The 15,165-nt window shown below is 40.1% G+C and overlaps 1 protein-coding gene across 1 annotated transcript in view; it reads right to left on the bottom strand.

The window, feature by feature from the left end:
* COL6A5 (collagen type VI alpha 5 chain) overlaps positions 1–15,165 on the bottom strand; it is a 116,893-nt gene that overhangs the window by 88,489 nt on the left and 13,239 nt on the right. The gene's annotated exons all lie outside the window — the stretch shown is intronic.

Raw genomic sequence — 15,165 nt, 5'->3', positions numbered from 1 at the left:
CCAGAGAGTGCTCTAAATGCCTCCACAGCTACAAACCAGATGAGTCACTCTTTGCTTGACTCTGGTTCTGTCCTACCCTGGGATATGGGATATGGGATTCCCAAAAGGAACTTGCCAGTTTCCCTGGATTTTTCTGTACAGGAGCTGGTGACGCTGAGTTACCTCTAAAGGATAGTATACTGTAGTTTTCACCAGTGAAGGTAGTGTTAGTTTCCTCTACCCCTAAAAAAGAGTATTTATTTTGGGATTTACTTCGTGCTGCTTGCCCCTGGTTGTAAAACTCTAGTTAGGGTTTCGTAGATTAACTCTACACTCAAGAATTTTCCATGTGAGCACTGTCCTCCCAATCATGAGAGCCCTAATGATGACGACTGCCTATGGTATCCTCAGACTGACGAAGAACCCATAAGCAAGAGAGGATTCTGGGGATGTGGCAGAATAGGTCAGAATATTTTGGGTTCTCTAAATTTCCTCCACAAAAAAAGACAATATCACCTCAGAGCAACAGAAATAAACGTGGGATAAAGCAGCTGTCCTTCCAAGACAACGTGGAAAGACTTGACCTCCAAAAGCAGAGATCTGGCCTGAGTAAAGTGCAAACATCATCAAGCCGATGCTATAGAATCAACAAACAATAAGCCCTGAGCACACTTGGGTTGAGAGGCAGCCTCAGCATTAGAAAAGTTTATCTCACATGGCTGAGGAAGAGAAGACTGAAGGACCTTCCACTGCTGAAAGATGCCAAGCACAGCTGTACTGACCAAAGTTGTCCTATGCTGTGGCTGTGGGGAAAAGGAGCTAGTACACACCTGGTGAGTGCAGTAGCAAGAAGCAGGGACCCTATCGGCTGTAGGCACTTGCAGGAGAGCAGAGTCACAGGTTTCAGCTCCAGAACAGAGAGAACACCTATAGTTTGCAGCTACTGGAGGGACTGCTGGGATTAAGATCATTTGCAATACAGTGTGGCTGGGGGCCCCAGCTGTGGCTTAAGAGTGGAGAGGAGAGCCTAAGGTTGGGACCAGAGACACACCTCAGAAAATAACTTGCTGTTATCAGGACCTGAGGCTTAGGGAATCATTCCTCATAGCTCAGGACTACAATTTCATTACACTTAATAGCCACTAAAAACAGAATAAAGCAAAAACAAATAAATAAAAATGAGTAAACAAAGGAGAAAGAATCCAACCATAGATTGTTACTGTGGGGAAAGAGAAGATCTGAGTTCATATTCAAAGGAAGATAATAGAGCTAAAAAAGCCACTCCTTTTTCAATGAAAAATGTCAAATGGTCCCAAGCACAAAAAAAGAATTCTTTGAAGAACGTAAAAAAAGGACTTTAAAAATCAAATAAGAGAGATTGAGGAAAAATTAGAAAAAAAATAAGCAATACAAGAAAATAAAGAAAATTATGAAAAGAAAGTCAACCAACAGGAAATGGGGAATCACAAACTTAAGGAAGAAAATAATTCCTTGAAAACTACAATTAGGCAAGGGGAAGCTAAGCTAAGATACCACGAAATTACAAAACAAAATCAAAAGAATGACAAACTAGAAGAGAGGGTGAAACATCTCATTAGAAAAACAACGGTCTGGAGAACAGATCAAGGAGAAATAATATAAGAATAGTCAGACTACCTGAAAAAAAGAATCTTGATACAATTTTATAAGAAATTACTAAGGAAAATTGCTATGAAGTTCTAGAATGAGAAGGCAAAGTAGAAAGAGAAAAAAAATCCATTGATCATCATCTGAAAGAGATTCCAAGAGGAAAACTTACAGGGATATCATAACCAAGTCTCAAATTCCTGGTTAAGGAGAAAATATTGGAAGCAACGAGAACAAAAATGTAAATATCATGGAGCTACAATAAGGATTGCACAAGACCTAGCAGTCACTATGTTGAAGGACTGTAGTCTTAGAATACTAGTACTCCATAGAGCAAAGGAACTGGGGTTACAACCAAGAGTAACTTACCCAGCAAACTTAAGTATAATCGTGAATGGGAAAAAAAAATGAACATTTAACAAACTCAAAGACTTTCAGGTTTTTGTGACAAAACTCCTAAAACTTAAGGGACAATTTGACATATAACACTCAGGAGAAATACAAGGTAAATATTAAACATCAATTATAAGGGACTCAATGAGGACAAATTGTTTATTTCGTATATGTGAAGTATTAGCAGCACTCTTACACATGTCATCATTGTCTAGGTAGTTTGAAAGAAAGGCATAGACTGAGCTGAGTATGATGGGGAATTCTAAAAAAATAAAACTGTGTAGGGAGAGATTAAAAGGAGTGATTATCTCATTCAAATGAAGCATAAAAGAAAAAACTGATACAGAAGAAGCTATTGAGGGAAGGTGGGTAATGCTGGAACCTTCCTCTCATCAGGAATGGGTTAAAGAGGGAATCGCATATATGTCTAGAAGGGCATAAAAGTCTTTTAAAATCTGAAAGAAATAAGAGGTCAAGGGGAAAGGGTTGGGGAAAGGCTAAGGGAGGGACTTTTAGAAGGATGAGCAGGTTAAGAAATAGGAGGGGAAGATAGCAGTTGTGCATTTGTCCTTCATTGCCGAAGAAGACCATGCCATCAGAGAAATAATGACATGACTTGCACTTGACTTTGTTTTGGGTGAGGGAGGGCAGTGAAGGTTATGAGCCTCACTTCTCCTCCAGAGCCATCTGAATCCAGTGACCAGATATTCATCAGGATGACTGGAGATGACCCAGGATGAGGCAGTTGGGGTTAAGTGACTTGCCCAAGGTCACAGTTAGTGAGTGTCAAGTGTCTGAGGTGAGATTTGAACTCAGGTCCTCCTGACTCCTGCACTGGTGCTCTATCCAGTGCACCACCTAGCTGTCCCAAGGAAGGTAGCAGGTAAAAGTAGAGCAAGGAGTGAAGAAGGTTTTGTTTTGTGTGTTTGTCCTTCATTCTTGAAGAGGACCATGACATCAAGATAATGACATGGCTAGCAGTTGACTTTAATTTGAGTGTCATAGGGCTGTACAAGGTCACCAACCTCACCTTCTTCTCCTGAGCCATCTGGGTCCAGTGGCCTGGTATTCATGAGGACGGCTGGAGATGGTGTAGGATGCAATGTGGAACCTTGGCCTTTTCAGGCTTAGAGCTTATCACAAACCTACTTTGAGTGAGATACACCCATTCAATGAATAGGCTTCTTTAAGTTTCTCAAGGGATGGCCCCTTTAATAAAAAAAAAAAACAAATCAAATCCCCTGAGGGGAAGACCCTCAGAGTTCATGGGTAAAAGAGAAACAGTTACTATTTAGTTATTACATAATAACCAAAGAGGAAGATAAATAGGGCGAGAAGGATAGTGAGGAAAAAGAGGAAGGAGGAAATGTGATGAAACAAATTTACCCATAAAATGGAAACAGCAGATTAAAAATTTGAATTCAACAATATGTTGCTTTCAGGAAGCATTATTAAAATGAAACACACGTACACAAAGATAAAATAAAGGGAATGGAATTTAGTATGTAAAAAACTAAGGAGACTAATCATGATTTCAGACAAAGTTAAAGTAAAAATAGACAATCAAAAATGAAAAATAGAGAAACTATACTATGTGTCAGCAATATTATTCAATATTGTTTTAAACCATTTAAAATACCTAGATGGTATAAAATACCAAAGCATAAACTTGCCAAAACATACATAAGAAGTACATGAACATAAACATAAAACACTTTTTATACAAATAAACTCAAATCTAAATAATTGAAGTAATATTTATTGTTCATAGGTAGGTAAAACCAATATAATTTTTTAAATGGTAAGTTTACCTAATCTATTTATTCAACATCAACCCAATCAAATTACTAAAAAATTATTTTACAGAGTTAGAAAAAATACCAACAAAGTTCATTTGCAAGAACAAAAGGTCAAGAACATCAAAGAAACCAATGATAAAAGATGTAAAGGAAGGAGATTCAGCAGGATCAGACCTTAAACTAAATTATAAGGTGAGAGCACTATTGAAGTGTTAAAAGGATAATTTTGATTATTTTGAATTAGAATTTTCTTGTATAAATAAAACCTATGTAGCCCAGAACAAAAGGAATGCAGAATATTGGGGGGAAATCTTTCATAGACAGTCTCTCAGATAGGATGCGACTGGGTTGGAATATTTATGTGGTATAGGAAATGATGAGCTGGTTGATTTAGAAAAACATGGAAAGACTTGGACCTATGAAGAAAGATGCCCTCCACCTTCAGAGGAACAGATGATAGGATGAAATAAGCACAATATGATCTTACATATATGTATGTGTGTATATATGTATATGCATATATCTATGTTTAATTTTAACCTTCTTTGGGGGGAGGTGGAAGAGAGAGAAAAAATAACGTAAAAAGTGCAAAGCAGAACAAAAGAAAACTTCCAAGAAAGCAAAGAAAAGCTGGGCAGCTTTGAAAACAATGTGTACTATTCATTATACAGGTTTTATTGAAATGGAAATTTCTTGTTTTATATTGAACCCTCTCTTATGATCTGCTGGCAATGTTTTTTTTTTCTTTTCTCATTTTTTATAGAAATTTAAAATTAAAAAAATCCTCCCCCCAAAAAAGAACCCATATGCAGTTAGACAAAAGTTCTTTCTATACTGAAAATAGTTCCAAAGGGTTCATTAATTTGTGGCCACATTCCCTTTTAATCTGCAGACAGCTGTTTGTAGTTGTCTTTTTGATAAACAGGAAAAAAGATCACTGGATCCAGTATCAAAGACTGGAAGTGAAGGCTAGCTCTGTCCCTTATTGCTTGTATGACCTGGGGGAAGTTGCTTTAACCTTTTTGGACCTTACTTTCCTCATTTATTAAGTGACATCCTTAGACAAGATAAACTGTAATTTCTCTTATAGGTCAAAAATCAAAGCTTTCGTGAAGCCAAAGGCATGGTCTTCTATCACTTGCAAATTTGAAAGCTGGCTAATAAATTAAATTCATTAAGATGATGTCAGCTCAAATCTATGAATTTCTGATTAGGAATCCAAAGACAACTCTCTGGGTTGAACTATTGATAGGTCATTCTCTCTACATATATCCCAGGTTGACTAACTTCAGCGGCATGTCAGACATATGCCATATTCCAAAGGAGAGTGTGCTGACATGTAGGAAAGCAGTCTGTTATTTTCTAGCAGAATATGATCCCCCTCCATTTCCTCTCTTGTCTCCAGGAAGGTCAAACTTACTGTAATGAAGAGAGGGGGAGGGAACGGAATCCCGGGTCCCAGAGGGTAAGAGTGGCTGATTCATTTTTCCATTCTCCTGCCTGCTCTACACAGTGCCTTATAAACAGTACGTATTAAATAAAAATTTACTAAATTGTCTTGAACAGCGAGGAAGGAGTCCAGTGATTCTCTTCAGTTAAACCACTGATACTTGCCCTTCTCAAGGAGAAATACAGTTTCATAGAGAAATCCTGGGAATTCCAGTAAATGTGTCTGAGAATCATGGAATCTTACAGTCTTGATAGAAATAAAGTTGAAGGTCACCCAAAGGGCACTGTAGAGGTGCAAAATGAGTGAAAAGAGAGTGAAAGACATTAGCACTAAAGAAGAGTGTGCGAAAGTTAACAAAAAGGATTTCATGAGAAAGGTGCATCCCTGAAAAGGTAGTCCTATCACGAGAGCAATAGCCTCACTCAAACAGGCTTCATTCTTCATTAGTATCCATTCAAAGTCTAGAGACCTAAGGGGAAGCCCCCAGTACACTGGGTCTATGCCCTACAAAGAATTTATGGGAGGTCATGGATAAATGTTGTACAGGATGAAGACCATAGGATCCTAAACCTGGTTGGAACTTAAAAGGTCATCTAGTCTAAACAACAACATTTTACAGATGTGGAAACTGAGGGGATGTTACTTGCTCATGGTCACATAGGGAGTGAGTGAGAGAGCATGCATGGGTTCAACCCATGACTTCAGATTCAATACCCTTTCTACTTCAATCTGCAACATAACCCACAGAGCCATCGAGATACAAAATTAAGAAGATTATCTTGAAAGTTGTTCATTTTTACAACTCTGAAAGATTTAACTCTGATCAACACAACGACCAAACATGACAGCAGAGGAGCAACAAAGGAGAATATTACCCACCTCCTGACAAAGACATGATGGGCTAAATATGCAGAACACACACACATTGTTAGACATGACCAGGTAGTAAGTAGTTTTGCTTAATGATGCATATTCGTTGCAAGAAAGAGCTTTGGCTTTTCTTTTTCCAGCAGCGTAGTGGGGAAAGGGGCTATACAAAGTAGAAAAAAACCAAAATGTTTGTTCATTTTAAAAGTAATATTTAATTAAAATAAAGAGTAAAGGGGGAAAAGAAGGCACATTGAACAATCTGATAAAATAAATGGAAACATTTGTTTCAGACTATTAATCCACCAACACAAAGTACCTTAGTGTTGAATCAAACTAATTACACTGGACCACTGAAAAGAAATCGATCAATAAACATTTATTAAGTATCTGCTCCCTTCCTGGATCACTGGTTTGTCATGGTGGAGGGGCTTATGTAGCTCAATGAAGCTATGAGCTATGCCATGCAAGACTATCCAAGACAAACAAGTCATAGAGGAGAGTTCTGACAAAAGACAAAGCACTCCAGTATCCTTTCCAAGAAAACTTCATGACAGTATTAAAGTGATAAAAGATATGAGACTAAAAGATGAACCCCTCAGGCAGGAAGGTGTCCAACATGCTCCTGGGGAGGAGCAGAGGATAACTATAATTGGCTCCTGAAAGAATGATGTGGCTGGGCCAAAGACAAAAGGAAACTCAGCTATGGATGTGCCTGGTGATGAAAGGAAAGTTTGATGTTATAAAGATTAATGTTGCATAGGAACCTAGAATGTAAGATCTATGAACCAAGATAAGTTGAATGTGGTCAAACAGGAGATGCAAAGATTAAACATTGACATCTTGGGTATCAGTGACCTCAAATGGACAGGAATGGGTGAATTATTACATATACTACTGTGGGCAAGAATCCCTTTGAAGAAATGGAGAAGCCCTCATAGTCAGTGAAAAAGTAAGAAAACCAATACTGGGGTATAATCTCAAAAATGATAGAATGATATGTGTTTGAATCCAAGGCAAACCAGTCAATGTAACAGTAATACAAGCCTATGCTTCAACCACTGATGCCAAAGGAGCTAAAGTTAATCAGTTCTATGAAGACCTACAACATCTTCTAGAAATAACACCCAAAAGATCATAGGGGATTGAAATGCTAAAGTGGGAAAACAAAAGATAATTGGAATAACAGGCAAGTTTGGCCTTGGAGTAAAAAATGAAGCAGGGTAGAGATTGGTAGGATTTTGTCAAGATAATTAACTAATCATAATGCTCTTTTTCGACAACCCAAAAGGTGACTCTACATATGGACATCACAAGATGGTCAACACCGAAATCAGATTGATTGTATACTTTGTAGCCAAAGGCGGAGAAACTCTGTACAGTCAGTTAAAACATGACTTGAGCTTCTTATTACAAAATTCAGACTTAAATTGAAGAAAGGCAGGAAAACCATGGGACCATATGGATATGACCTAAATAACATCCCTGATGAATATGAAGTGGAAGGGATGCATAGATCCTAGGGATTAAACCTGGTAGATAGAGTGCCTGAAGAACAACGGACAGAGGTTCACAGTATTGTGCAAGAGGCAGCAACAAAAAACGTTCCAAAGAAAAAGATCAAGAAATCAAAATGGTTTACTGATGAGGTTTTACAAATAGTTGAGGAAAAAAAGAAAAATGAAACATAAAAGAGAAAGGGAAAGATATACCCAGCTGAATGCAGAATTACAGAGAATAACAAGGAGATACAAGATTTTTTAAAATGAGTGATGCAAAGAAATAGAAGAAAGCAATAGAATGGGAAAAATAAGAGATATCTTTAAGAAAACTAGAGACATGGAGAGAATGTTTCATGCAAAATGAGTATGGTAAAAACCAAAAATGGCAGGAACTTAACATAAGCAGAAGAGATTAGGAGAAGATGGCAAGAATACGCAGAAGAACTACACAAGAAATATCTATAGTCATGATGGTGTAGTTACTGATCTAGAGTCAGACATCCTGCAGAATGAAGTCAAGTGGGCCTTAGGAAACACTGCACACAGTAAAGCTAACAGAGGGGATGGAATTCCAGCTGAGCTATTTGAAATCCTAAAAGATGATGCTGTTAAAGGGCTGCATTCAGTATGTCAGCAAATTTGGAAAACTCAACAGTGGCCACTGAATTGGAAAGATCAGTTTAGGTCCTAATCCTAAATAAAGGTAATGCCAAAGAATATTCAAATTACTGAACAACAGTTCTCATTTCACAAGCCAACAAGTTTTTTTTCTAAAGATCCTGCAATTCACATATTGAGAATTAGCAAATGAGAAGGCTGGTTTTCAAAGAGGCAGAGGAACTAAAAACCAAATTGCCAACATTTGCTGGATTATGGGGAAAGCAATGGAGTTCCAGAAAAACATTTACTTCTGCTTCATTAACTAAGCCTCTGACTGCATGGATCACAATAAAATGTGGCAAATCATTAAAGAGATGGGAGTACCAGATTATTTTATTTGTTTCCTGAAGAACTTTCAAGCAGGTCAAGAAGTAAGAAAACTGAACATGGAACAAATGATTGGTTTGAGATTGGAAAAAGAATATGACAAGGCTACATATCATCGCCTTATTTATTTAACTTATATGCAGAGCTTATCATGCAAAATACCATACTGGGCCAAAAAAAGCCAGAATTATGATTATCAAGAAAAATATCAACAATCTCAAATATGCAGATGATAGCACTCTGACAGCAGAAAGTGAAGAAGAATTAAGAAACCTGTTAATGAGGGTAAAAAAGGAGAATATAAAAACTAGCTTGAAGCTTAACATAAAAACAAAAACAAAAAACCTAAGATCATGGCAACTGGTCCCATCACTTCCTAGCAAACAAAGGGAGAAGAAATGGAAGCAATGTCAGATTTTATATTCTTGGGCTCAAGATCACCACAGAAGGCAACTGCAGCCATGAAATTAGAAGACACTTGCTCTTAGGAAGGAAAGTTATAGCAAATCTGGACAGCAGATTAAAAAGAAGAGGCATCACCTGATAGGGTTAGGGTTAGGGTTATACAGTCAAAACGATGGCTTTTCCAGTCACAATGTCTGGCCATGAGAGTTGGACAACAAGGAAAGCTGAGCATTGCAGAATTGATACTTTCATACTGTGGTGCTGGAGAAGACTTTGGAGAGTCCCTTGGAGAGCAAGGAGGTGAAATTAGTCAATATTTAAATAAATTAATTCAGGCTTCTCACTGGAAGGTCAAATGCTAAAGCTGAAGTTTAAATACTTTGGTCACATAATGAGAAGATGGAATTCAATGGAAAAGCCCTTGATGTTGGGCAAGATTAAAGGCAAAAGGTGATGAAACGATGAAAAAATTGAATAGATAGTATCATGAAAGTAATAAACATAAGCTTTGAGAGATAGTAGTTGATAGAAGGACTTGGCATGCTATGATCCATGGGGTCAAGAAGAGTTCTACACGACTGAACATACTAGGCACTGTGTTAATTCCTGGAAATACATAAAGAAGTAAAAGAGAATCCCTGCCCTCAAGGACTCTACAGTTTAGGGAGGGAGACAATATGCAAACAAATACACACAAAGCAAACTCTATACAAGCTACATAGGAAATATTAACAGAGGGAAGGCATTAGAATTTAGAAGGGGTGGGAAAGGCTCCTTGAGGAAGGTATGATTTTAACTGGAACTTAAAGGAAGAAAGGGAGGTCATCAGTCAGAGCAGAGGAGGGAGAGCATTCCAGGTATAGGGGGACAGCTAGAGAAAATATCCAGAGCCAAGAGAGGGAGTGTCTTGTTGACAAAATACCCAGGAGGCTAGTGTCACTAGATCAAAGCGTATGAAGAATATGTCCTGTTTGTATGTACATGGAGGGGAGCAAGGTGTAAGAAGTCTGGAAAGGTAGGAAGGAGTTAAGTTCTGAAGGACTTTGAGTGCCAAACAAAGCATTCCACATTTGATCCTGGAGGGATAGGAAGCTAGTAGAGTTTATTGAGTAGGGGAGTCAGACCCGTGCTTTAGGAAAATCACTTTGGCAGCTGAATGGAGGCTGAACTGGAGTGGGGAGAGACCTGAGGCTGGCAGACCCCAGCAGCTATCGCAATAGTCCTGACATGAGAAGATGAGAGTCTGGACCAGAGGACCAGAGGGTAGCGGTGTCAGAGAAGGGAAGAGGGCATATTGGAGAGACGCTGCTGAGGCAAAATTGACAGGCCTTGGTAACAGCTTGAAGATGGAGGATGAGAGAGCTAGTGTGACACCCAGAATAATTCCTCAGTTGTGAATCTGAGGTTTTGGGAAGATGGTGTGACCCTCTACAAGAATAAGGAAGGCAGGGAAGGTTTAAAGAGAAAGATATTGATTTCTCTTTTGGCCAAATTCAGTTTAAAATGTCTGCTGGACTTCCAGTTTGCGATGTCTGAAAGCAGCTGGAGATGTAAGATTAGCGGTCAGCAGAGAGACTGGGGCGGGAGGGGCAGAATTGAGAATCATCAGCATAGAAATGGTAATGAAGTCCATGGGAGCTGATGAAATCAGTACGGAGGGAGAAGAGAAGAGGGTCCAGAACCGAACCCTGAGAGACATCTACCATGATCTGGCAGATGATCCAGCAAAGGAGACAGAGGGAGTACTCAGATCGGGGGAAGGAGAACCAGGAAAGAGTGGCATCCAGAAAGACAATAGAGAAGAGGATATCAAGGAGGAGAGAGGAGTGTCAGTGGCTGCCCAGAGTCAAGGAGAATGAGGACTTAGAAAAGGTCATTGCATTGGTAATGAAGAGATCCTTAGTAACTGGAGAAAGCAGTTTCAGGGGAATGACAAGGTCAGAAGACAGACTGTAAGGGGTTAGGAAGAGATTGAGAGGAGAGAAAAAGGAGGTAGTGATAGCAGATAGACTTTTGGAGGCAGAAAATATATTGGAAGAGAGTTAGCAGGGATGGAGGTTATTAAGCGAGGGTTTATTTCAGGTTTGGGGAGACATGGGCGTGTTTGTAGGCAGCAGGGAAGGAGTCAGTAGAGAGAGAGAGATTGAAAATATGTGAAAGTGTGGGGATGAGAGGGGAGGGCAGTGGGCTGGAGGAGATGGGAAAGAATTGGATCACTGGAACAAGTAGAGGGGCTGGCCTTAGGAAAGAATAGGGTACTTTATCACAGGGGTGAGAGAGGAGGGAGTGGCAGAAGGCATCTCAAAGATAGGAAATGAGGAAGAAGAGAGAAGAAGAAACCAGCTCAGTTTTCTTCTGTAAAATATGAGACAAGGTTCTCAGCTGAGAGAGTGGGGGGAGGGGAACTGTGGGAGGTTTGAGGTGGGATTAGGTTTAGAAGTGGGAGAGAGAGTTGATAAAGGGAAATATAGTAGGATTATCTAATACGGGTGGGAAAGCTGTGGCCTTGAGGCCATATGTGACCCTTTAGGTCTTCCGGTGCAGGCTTTTGACTGAGCCCAAGTTTTACAGAACAAATTTTGTAATGAGGGGGATTTGTTCTTTGAAGTTTAAATTCAGTCAAAGGGCCGTGGTCCAGCAGCAGTGAGGGTGGAGGTAAGTTTGTGTAACAAATGTGTAGTGGACCCAGTCGGAAGAGTCACAGGATTTTCTCCATCTTCATTCAGTCACATGTATGTACTCCTCACTGTCATCTACACACAGAGTAAGGGACAGATAGGACACTGTACATTCCAATTAGACACCCTTAGACCTGTCTTTGTAAAGAGCAGTGATGGGGCCAAAAGAAACCCAGAAGGCCCCCAAAGGAACAGAGAGATCTCCATTAGATTCACCAAATATCCCCCAACATGTAGAGAACAGGCCCTTCAATAACACCCCCCAGTAGAGGTCAGAGAAAAAGAGGGAGGAGGAGGAAAGCTTGCTAGACTTCACAATACCTAGCACACAGTTGGTGCTTAATAAATGTTTGTTAACTGACAGACAGCTGACGGCAAAATGTCTTCAAATGAGATCCATGTCTAGCAGGGTGCCTCAGACATGTTAGATATTTGTTGAATTTTCACTGAAATAGAAGTTGGATGAGCATTTCCCAGGGATTCCTGCACTGAAGAACATGTTGGCCTGCATTAACAACAATAAAATAGCTAACATTTATATAGCTCTTACTGTGTGCCAGGCATTGTGCTAAATGCTTACAATTGCTATCTCACTTCATCCTCACAAGAACCCTGAGAAGGAAGGTGCTTTATAATTCCCATTTTACAGATGAGGAAACTGAGACAAACAGATTAAATAAGCTGGTAAGTGTTTGAATGTGTATTAGAACTTGGGTGTTCCTGACTCCAGGGCCAGTGCTCTATCCACTGCCAACCCAGCTGCCTGTGGGTGAATTTGCATGTCCACTCCAATACTGAAATCTATTAGGGGCGAGGGTACTGGTGCATTGCCAGGCCTAGAGGCCTGAGGGCTACCCGAGTCTTACCTTACCTCTATCGAAGGTCTTCGGCTGGCCAAACCGGATAAACATATGAGAGAAGAGACTTTCTGGAGTCGAACAAGGGTTAGGCTTTATTCAGGGTCCTGGTTACAAGTGCAGGGGAAGCTCTTCCTTAGGAGGGAGCGAGGAATCTCCCAAGGAGGCAAAGATCTTACAATAAGAGATTGGAAGCAGAAGTGTAAGTGGGGAGAGAGGGGGAGGGGAGAGCGAAGAGAGGGAAAAGGGAGCCTTCTGTCCTGTAACGACCCCTCCCGAGCTAAGAGCGCCTTCAGGCGTTCCTGATCCTAATTAAGCTCTCCAGCCGCATAGTTTGCACCTGAATACTGTGCCTTTTAGATAACAATAGGTGTGCCCAGATCCTGGACAGTCTCGAGGGGGATGCTCCTCCCATCACGTTTCTCACGGGAAGAGGCGGAAATACACGAGATTGCTCGGTCTCACTCCTTGATTCCCTGGTGTTTATGGGGGGCCTCATGAGAACTCTAAGATTTAGAAGTTCCCACCTTTACCCGCCCGAGACTGTCCACATGGAATTGAGCTTCCATCCCCAGCAGTGCATGGCAAAGAAGGATTCGATCCTGGGCACCTCAAAGACCTTCTGGTCCAACCCCCTCTTCTTACAGATAGGCAAGTCAAAGATTTGAACCACAGCCTCTGACTCTGGAGCTCATTCTACTGAACCATTTTATTTCTTCATTCCTTTAATTCCCAGCTGTCCATGGTGCCATGTGGCTTCCTGGTTCTCAGCAGGAAGCAATGACTGGTTGGGACCACCAGGAAAAAGCTATGCCAGTGGATTTTTAACTGTCTTGGCTGTTATCAGAAATTAAAATAAGGAGGAAGGGAAAACTGTTGAAACGAATCTCTTGCAAAACAGAAATTGAGTGTAACCCGTTCTTGACAGTGATCAGCTACTAAAACAATGACATTATTAGTTGGCATGTTTTAAATGCAGCTCAATGTCACAAAAGTTTAGCAGTGTTACATAGCACCTTAAGGTCTGCACAGTTATTTTCTCATTTGGGCCTCATAACAATGTGATAAGTCCTACTATGATCCCCAACTTACAGATAAGGAAAGGGAGGCAGATACGGATGAGCTGACTTTTCCAAGGTCACAAAGCTAGGAATTATCTGAGGCAGAATTTGAATTTAGCTCTTCCTGATTCCAAGTCCAGCATTCTAAATCAGGATTTCAGAGAAAGGGGCCATCTACCTAACTCATACCTGGACAAGAATCCTCTCTACAACATTCTGCTTAAAGACCTTGGGAGCCCATTATTTCCTGGGGCAGTCCCATCTACTTTTTGGATGCTTGTAATTGTGAGGAACTTTTTCCTAACATTGAGCCCAAATCAGCTTCTCCAAAGCCTCCACCCACTGCTCCTCGTTTTGTCCTCAGGGGATAAGCAGAATTCCACTAATACTGTTTTCAATAAGGCAATCTTTCAAATACTGGAGACCAAGAACAATTCCCCTCCCCCCCATTCCAAGGGCACTCTAACTAAACATCCCAAACCTTCCTTCCCCAGATCCTCATGTATAAACCTGAAATTTATTACCATCCTGGCTGTCCTCCTCTAGACTCCCTCAATGTCCTTCGTCTTCCTCCTCTTCCTCTTTCTTCTTTTAAATAGCAACAGCAGCAAAGTCTTACTGACCATCTACTCCAGGTAAAATATCTTTCTAGGTGATGAAAGGAGCAGCTAGCATGCAGCACATAGAGCACGAGGCCTGGAATCAGGAAGACCCAAGTTCAAATCTGGCCTCAGACACTTACTAGCTGTAAGTCACTGAACCCTGTCTGCCTCAGTTTCCTCCTCTGTAAAATGAGGTGGAGAAGGAAATAGCCAAGAAAAACTCAAATGGGTCACAAAGAGTTGGACATGACTGAAACTGTTGAGTAGCAAAGGTGACGAAAATATAAAGAAGTATAAAACCTGATCGTTTTCTTCAGGACTTTACAAACTAGTTATTGGAAATTGTTGTTGTTCAACTGTTTTTCAGTTCTGTTCAATTCTCCATGACCCAATTTGGGGTTTTCTTGGCAAAGATACTGGAGTGTTTGCCATTTCCTTCTCCAGCTCATTTTACAGATGAGTAATTGAGGCAAACAGGGTTAAGTGACTTGGTGTCCAAGGACAGATTTGAACTTAGAATGATGAGTCTTCCTGACTCCAGGCCTGGCACTTAATCCACTGCACCCCCTAGCTGCCCCAAATCTGAAAACAAACACCCAATCTCAGAGGTTAAGTTGTTCAGATACTCTAATTTCTATTTGGTTAATTTAGGTATTTCATATTTTTGTAGATAATTTCAGCCTTAGAATTTTCAATCTTGTTAACATGTAACTAGATATAATAAAGATTTAAAAAAAAAAAAAGTATGGACAGGAAAGATTTAGAATGTTGTGTGTGAGAACCAGCAAGGCCAGTTTAGCTGAACCATAGACTGTGAAAAGAAGAGTAATGCCAAAATCAGGCTGAAACTGAAGGTTGGATTCAGGTAGTACAGCGCCATCCATGCTAAAATCAGGAGTTTGTAAACCTCACATCCCTAATTATAAAAAATATAAGCTGTTAATACAATCAAGAAATCA

Source organism: Notamacropus eugenii, chromosome 3 (assembly GCF_028372415.1).
Source record: "Notamacropus eugenii isolate mMacEug1 chromosome 3, mMacEug1.pri_v2, whole genome shotgun sequence".
Lineage (NCBI taxonomy): Eukaryota > Metazoa > Chordata > Mammalia > Diprotodontia > Macropodidae > Notamacropus > Notamacropus eugenii.
This window is presented reverse-complemented; position numbering and strand designations above follow the sequence as displayed.